This window comes from Podarcis gaigeae (assembly GCF_964106915.1).
Source record: "Podarcis gaigeae genome assembly, chromosome: 8".
Taxonomy (NCBI): domain Eukaryota; kingdom Metazoa; phylum Chordata; class Lepidosauria; order Squamata; family Lacertidae; genus Podarcis; species Podarcis gaigeae.
This window is the reverse complement of record NC_139684.1, coordinates 81904877-81912829: the sequence shown is the minus strand read 5'-3', so window position 1 is coordinate 81912829 and position 7953 is coordinate 81904877. Positions and strand designations below refer to the sequence as shown.

The 7953-nt window shown below is 51.1% G+C and overlaps 1 long non-coding RNA gene across 1 annotated transcript in view; it reads left to right on the top strand.

Moving 5' to 3' along the window:
* The window catches only part of LOC310851866, a 151084-nt gene that overhangs the window by 73702 nt on the left and 69429 nt on the right, over nucleotides 1-7953 (top strand). The window lies entirely within an intron of this gene.

Below are 7953 nucleotides of genomic sequence, written 5' to 3'. Positions count from 1 at the left end.
CGGGGGGGGGGGGGGAAGGAAGTAGGAAAAAAAGAGCGCCTCATTTTCCTGCCATAAAGAATGTGTTGAAAAAAATGAGCTGGCCCTTGAATTTCCAACACTGGCAGAAGGAAAGGCGTGGCAGGGCACCCGAAACGCTCTCTGCAAGAGGGTGGGGAAGTCTAGCTCTGGCCAAGGAATGCAAAATGAGTCAAAAGGCGCAGGGTTAAGATTTCAGTCGGTCAGAACTGCTGCCCTCCAGACAATGCCATGGTCGCCGGACGACGCCCGGCTCACCTGAAGGATGCCCAGGAAGATGGCAGAGCGGAATTCCGCCCACTCTCAGAGAGCCCCGCCCACACATCGGTCAACCCCGCCTCCCTCCGCCTGACCGCTGGCTGGCTGCCGATTGGTAGGCCTCTTCTCTGCTCAGCTGTGACACTGACCTCTGTCTCCTTTCTCATGTGTTCTGCACAGAGATATCTGCAACAGGTGGGAGCAGGCAAGGAATAGCCAGGCGATGGGGAGTGAATTCTCCCTCTAGCTGCTGGTCTCTGTCTTTTGGCTACTTCGCTCCTCAGCAAACTGCTGGCTTACCAGCTGAAAGGAAGGGGGGATGGCACAGAAATGGGCGACACAGTCTGCAGGCACCTCCAGACATGTGTTGTTGTTTTTCTGTGGTTCACTGTATTCTGCAACATGTCTTTGGAACAATAATAGTGTATTTAGACTGGGCCGTCCACAAACCCTCCCACTTTTATTAGCTGTTCTGCTAGGTATCTCTAGAGCAACAGAAACGGGACAAATAAGGGGTCTTAAAAAGTTACGAGATTTCAGTAGGAAGTTACAGGACATGGACAGATGGAAAATGACGCAGTGTGACTGCCCTGAAACGTTTGCAGACACAAAACAGCATGGAAAGCAAGAATCGCACATAACTGCTACCCAGATACCACCTCAGGATTGAACAAGGAACGAGGATGTTCAGGGGGTTCCTGGATTTCTTGTTTTTTTGGGGGGCAGGGTATGTATGCACTCATTCCGTGCCAAGTTAGCCATGGGGGTGGAGGGAGGGAGGCAGCTGTTGCAGGGCTTGAGGGGGAAAATTGGATGTCACTGTCATTTCTGAGTGTTATATTAAATAAGATTTTTCTCACCTGGATCTCCAGACTGCAAAGATTTGTTCTGCGAGGAATGTTCGTTGCTTTCCTACAGCTGTAGCTAAAATCCAGCTGCTCTTTTCTCCTTCCTTCCAGTTTTAACCAGCTAGACTGTTCCTCCCGGTATCTTAGAGTTAAGAAGGGGTTTTAGGGTCAGGGGGAAGAGAGGGGATTGAGATCAATTGCCCCCCACCCCCCAAAAAAAGCCCAGAATGTGGAGTAGAGTAGCGGCAGCTTTGGGGGAAACTAGGTGCTTCGCATGCACACAAGTATAGCTCAGTTGGTAGAGCCTGAGGCTCTTAATCTCAGGGTCATGGGTTCGAGCAAATGGTTCCTGCATTGCAGGGGGTTGGACTAGATGACCCTTGTGGTACCCTCCAACTCTACAATTCTGTGGGTCTATCAGTCTTAGAGAACATTGTCCCAAGAGAGACACAGCCACTGTCTTTGACACCTTTGAACAAAGAGGACTGGACAAATTCTAAGGCTGTTTAGCTGTGCGAAACTGTATAATACAGAGGCAGTAGACCCTTTTCTTACCAGTTATTAGGACAAATGAAATGGAGGCTTTGCCTTTCGGGCCCTGCCTGCGAGGTTCCCAGAGGCAGATAGATAATGATAATGATAATAATAATAATAATTTATTATTTATACCCCGCCCATCTGGCTGGGCTTCCCCAGCCACTCTGGGCGGCTTCCAACAGAATATTAAAATACAATAGTCTATTAAACAGTAAAAGCTTCCCTAAACAGGGCTGCCTTCAGATGTCTTCTAAAAGTCTGGTAGTTGTTGTTCTCTTGACATCTGGTGGGAGGGCGTTCCACAGGGCGGGTGCCACCACCAAGAAGGCCCTCTGCCTGGTTTCCTGTAACTTGGCTTCTTGCAGTGAGGGAACCACCAGAAGGCTGGACCTCAGTGTCTGGGCAGAACGATGGAGGTGGAGATGGCTCTGGATCAAAGCAGAATTTTGGGGGACAGATCTTTTGCCTGATCCAGCAGAGCAGTTCTTAGCATTTGTAGAGATTCCACCAAAGCTTTTCTCAGGTGGACCCAGAGGCTTCTGCATCTTGGACGGTTGCCTCTCCATCCCACCCACCATTCCCAGCTTACAGCTTCCCAGGATCCGTGGCTCCAAGCCCAATGGATGGGGTTGCATTCCCCTGATGCCGCAGCGTAAATATTTACGAGTGTCACGTTCTTGGCAGGAGACCATGGAGACCGGAGCTGCTCCGTGGTGATCTTGTGGAAGCTTCCTGTTTGTTACTATACACTACAACAACAACACAAAGCAGAAACCCTGGGCCAGTTGTGGGATGCAGCTGGCTCTGGTGAGAAGCGCCGGCACCAGCTGTTTATAACTTGGTCATTCAACTTCTGAAGACCCTGAATGGGTGTCCCGCCTCTACACTGGAGCTCCACAAGTGTCGGACAATGTGGGAGTGCCGATCTAACTTAGAACCATAGAATTGTACAGTCGGAAGGGACCATGAGGGTCATCTAGTCCAACCCTCTAAGATGCAGGAATCTTTTTGCCCAACATGCATCTCGAACCCACGACCTTGGGATTAAGTGTCTCGTGCTCTACTGACTGAACTGTCTCCTTAACGAAATGATATATGTGAACCGCTTTGAACATGAAGCCTGCTTGGCTTGGTTGGTTAGAGCGTGGTGCTGATAATGTCAAGGTTGCAGGATCGATCCACCTGCTTATTCCTGCATTGCGGGGGTTGGGATAGATGAATCTTATTCTATTCTATTATTGTGTATGGACAGACAATTGGATTAAAGGTAAAGCTAAAGGGACCCCTGACCATTAGGTCCAGTTGTGACCGACTCTGGGGTTGCGGCGCTCATCTCGCTTTACTGCCTGAGGGAGCCAGCGTACAGCTTCTGGGTCATGTGGCCAGCATGACTAAGCCGCTTCTGGCGAACCAGAGCAGCACACGGAAATGCCGTTTACCTTCCCGCCAGAGTGGTACCTATTTATCTACTTGCACTTGGATGTGCTTTCGAACTGCTAGGTTGGCTGGAGCAGGGACTGAGCAATGAGATCTCACCCTGTCGCGGGGATTTGAACCGCCGGCCTTCTGTTTGGCAAGCCCTAGGCTCTGTGGTTCAACCCAAATCACACACTTTCCATGTCAGCTTGTCTACAGAGAAATCTCCACCAGTTGCAGAAGGCATACGAACAGTTCTTACACAGGGCTGACTATTGGTCAGGACTATGTGTGAGCTGAGAATTAAGTCCTGCAATGCACCCAGCAGCAAGCAGACTTTCAGGGAGGTCTGCCTGCCCGCCATCTCCTCGAGGAAACCCCTGACCAGCTTCCCAGGAACTCCAGAAACCTTTTAACCTGGTTGCAGACCACTGCGGCAGGTGGATAGCCAGAGAGAAAGAAAGCTAAGTGGTCAAGGAGAATGACCAAGGGGAGGACTGAGTGATGGACATTTGTTAAAATAAAAGGGGTACCGATGGAGGGGGAGACTTTACAGAAAAGAGATGGATAGGGGCTAGATAGGGGAAGAACACTGCCTGTGCATTTTCGTCTCGTATCTCATGTTCTACAAATGCCAGAAACTTTCTTTTTTTAAAAATGAAAGCTGGTGATTATGGATCATCTGGAGCAGAGGAAACTCCCCTCCTTGCCTGTATACACCCAAGAGAGCACATTCTAAATTCAAAGCACATCTCCTCCGCCATGCAAAGAATTCTGAGAACGGCAGTTTACTCCCCACCGAGCTACGGTTCCCAGCATCCTCGATACTACAGTTCCCAGGATTCTTCTTTGGGGGGGCATGTGGGGGGCAAATGCACTTTAAATATTGGGTGTGCACACAGCCAGAGTTTGGCTGGGCACCGAGAGCAGCAGAGATGTTCGGAGCCAGATTCCCCGGACCTTTCCTCGGACTCCGGAGCCAGGGCTTTTTGCCTTCGCGGAGGCAATTTCCAAGCGCTCTGTGGTACCAGCCCCCGCACAGGATGCTCAGCAGACAGAGCAAGGAGAGTTCACTGCCTTCCCTCTGCTGCCAGCAGCAAACGCCTGGATGCAGATCTTGCTCCCTTCCAGGCTTAGTCAGGCAGCTGGGCTCAGCAGGCCTGCAACAGGTCAGCTGGAACGATAGGGTCAGTGGGTCAGAGGGGGTAGCCAGCAAGCCTGTCCCCTTCCATGCTCTCGGGGATGGGACATCGAGGCAGAAGCCAGAAAAGGCACATTTCCTACCGAAGACACAGTCCCGAAGGCAGTCTTTTCAGAGCACCATCCTATTTACCAGATTTACAGAAGCCGTCACGGTTCTTGACTTGATCCCAGAATGTCCCGCTTTTCCTTAAAGGTAAAGGTAAAGGAGTAGGACGTGGGTGGCGCTGTGGGTAAAACCTCAGCACCTAGGACTTGCCGATCGCATGGTCGGCGGTTCGAATCCCTGCGGCGGGGTGCGCTCCCGTCGTTCGGTCCCAGCGCCTGCCAACCTAGCAGTTCGAAAGCACCTCCGGGTGCAAGGAGATAAATATCTTACCAGCGGGAAGATAAACGGCGTTCCGTGTGCTGCGCTGGCTCGCCAGATGCAGCTTGTCACGCTGGCCACGTGACCCAGAAGTGTCTGTGGACAGCACTGGCTCCCGGCCTATAGAGTGAGATGAGCGCACAACCCTAGAGTCTGGCAAGACTGACCCGTACGGGCAGGGGTACCTTTACCTTTTCAAAGGTAAAGGAACCCCTGACCATTAGGTCCAGTCTTGGCCAACTCTGGGGTTGCGGTGCTCATGTTGCTTTATTGGCCGAGGGAGCCGGCGTACAGCTTCCGGGTCATGTGGCTAGCATGACTAAGCAGCTTCTGGCGAACCAGAGCAGTGCACAGAAACGCTGTTTACCTTCCCACCGGAGTGGTACCTATTTATCTACTTGCACTTTGACATGCTTTCGAACTGCTAGGTGGGCAGGAGCTGAGACAGAAGTACGGGAGCTCACCCTGTCACGGGGATTCGAACCACTGACCTTCTGATCAGCAAGCCCTAGGCTCTGTGGTTTAACCCACAGCGCCACCCGCGTCCCTTGCTTTTCCTTAGGACGTCCCTATTTTCACTGGAGAAATGTTGGAAGGGTATGTCAGGATGTTCCTATTTTCATCAGATCCATGATGGAGGGCATACACCGCAGCTCTCAGAAGGCAAAGGAAGCAACTCTGAGAATCTGCACTAATCTGTCCAAAGAGCGGAGAGACAATTGGTTAAATCCTAGGCTTTCAGTCTTACCAGCCTCCTTAATAGGTGGGAATCGGATGGGGCTCGTGATGGCAGGAATGAGGGATGCACTCTGCACACGCTCAGAGGAAATCTCCTTCCGCAGCTGGGCAGTAGGTACAAAGAGTCCCTCTGCATCGGACCAAAGGCTCACCCGGTCACCTGTGGACAAACAGGTGTTCTTGGGAAGCCTGAACACAGCAGCCCTCCTTTAGTGAGTCCCATCCGCTGGTATTTGGAGCATCACACTAGTAGCTTTGTCCATTCATTTGTCTAAATACCTTTCGAAGTTGGCAGTCACTGCATCTCGTGGGGACAAACAATGCATTGTAGGAAGTAGTGCTTTTGGGGGTCTGTCCTGAATCTCCCGGCATTTTGGTCATCCACACTCCTGCTTGTTCCCTGCTTTCTAGGTGCAGGCCAAAGAGGTTTTTGCTTTGTCCCAACTCTTTCCCCAGGAAAATTTGCTGCTGGTTCCTGAATCAGAACCACCAGCAATCGTTTTTTCTGTGAGTTGACGTTTGTCCACATAACACCAGTCCAGAAAGACCTACATTGGCTCCCAGTACGTTTCTGAGCACAATTCAAAGTGTTGGTGCTGACCTTTAAAGCCCTAAATGGCCTCAAAGGCCCAGTATACCTGAAGGAGCATCTCCACCCCCATCGTTTAGTCTGGACACTGAGGTGCAGCGCCGAGGGCCTTCTGGTGGTTCCCTCCCTGCAAGAAGTGAGGTTACATGGAACTAGGCAGAGGGCCTTCTCGGTAGTGGCACCCACCCTGTGGAACGCCCTCCCACCAGATGTCAAAGAGAAGAACAACTACCAGACTTTTAGAAGACATCTGAAGGCAGCCCTGTTTAGGGAAGCTTTTAACATTTGATGAATTATTGTATTTTAATATTTTGCTGGAAGCTGCCCGGAGTGGCTGGGGAAACCCAGCCAGATGTGCGAGGTATAAATTATTATTATTATTATTATTATTCCGATTTGGAGGCGAGATGAAATGAAAACCTCTCAGATCTGTGCCTAGAAATCATGGGACAAGTGGCAGCGTGGCTGAGCCCTCACTGTCACTGCATGGACCCAAGTTTTAGAATTAGAGAGCACATTATTTGGATAGCTCCGTCGGCAGAGCAGAAGACTCTTAATCTCGGGTCGTGGGTTCGAGTCCCACATTGGGCAAATGACTCCTGCATTGCACAGGGTTGGGCTAGATGACCCTCGTGGTCCCTTCCAACTCCACAAGTGATTCTGTGAAATGTTGCAGCCTTGACTTGCAGGGGAGCTGCTCCATCCCCTCGATAGTTTTGGCGGCCCTTTCCGGAGCCTTCTTTCTTCAGCTCTGCAATATCCTTTCAGAGGTACGGCAGCCAGAAACTGGACGCAGCGTTTCAAGTGTGCAAGCCTCCAAGCCTCGGAGCCTTTTCGCCTTCATTCATGCGCAATGTGCCCCCCTCCTGGCTGAAAAATCCCAGGCTCCTGCAGCTCTTGCCAATATCCCTCGTTGTAAACACATGAGGGGAGTTTCCTTCCGTTGCCAGGGCCGGATTTCGGTTCAAGCATCTGAACTGTAAACAGAAGCTTGGCTGCAAGGAGCAGCCGGCTGAATTCAGAAGCTTTTGAATTTTATTTTATTTTTAGTTTTTGGTTCTGGGGAGGTTCGTGATAAACAAAGAGGCAAGGAGGCAGCGGAGCTGGAACGGGGGCTATTTCTGCAAGGCTGCCGCCTGTGGCATCACCACGTTGCCAGTGGAGCCCTGGGCCTCTGGCTGGCACCCGGAGGGAGCAGGTTCAAGGCCGTGGTGCCACCTCTACCTGCTGACCTTCTCGACAGGTACATCTGCAGCAGGTGCCAAGAAGGCGTAGTCTATTTACGCTGCTAAATTGGGCTTGTGTTCTGCAAGGAGAGGTGGCCATTCCTGCTGTTCGGCGACTCCTTCTTCCTGCTTCAAATCAAATTCCTAGGGTTGGCACCTTTCATAGACTCATAGAATCATATGCCCACACCTGAATACTGTGTCCAGTTCTGGGCGCCACAGTTTAAGAAGGGTGTTGACAAGCTGGAAGGTGGGCAGAGGAGGGCGACGGAGATGGTCAAGGGTCTGGGAACTAAGCCATATGCGGAACTCTTGTAGGACATAGCTGTCAACTTTTCCCTTTTCTTGCGAGGAATCCTTTTTGGAATAAGGGAATTTCCCTTTAAAAAGGGGAAATGTTGACAGCTATGTTGAAGGAGATGGGAATGTTTAGCCTGGAAAAGAGGAGAACGAGGGGAGATGGGAGAGCCATCATCAAATATCTCAAGGGCTGCCACATGGACGGTGAAGCAAAGTTCTTTTCTCCTGCTCTGGAGGGTAGGACTCGAACCCATGGCTTCAAATTACGAGAAAGGAGATTCCGACTAAACATCAGGAAAAACTTTCTGACTGTAAGAGCTGTTTGGAAGTGGAACGGCTCTCCCTCAGGCAGTGTGGACTCTCCTGCCTTGGATGGAAGTTGCATGGCCATCTGCCATGGATGTTTTGGCTGAGACTCCTGCATTGCAGGGGGTTCGACTAGATGACCACAGGGGT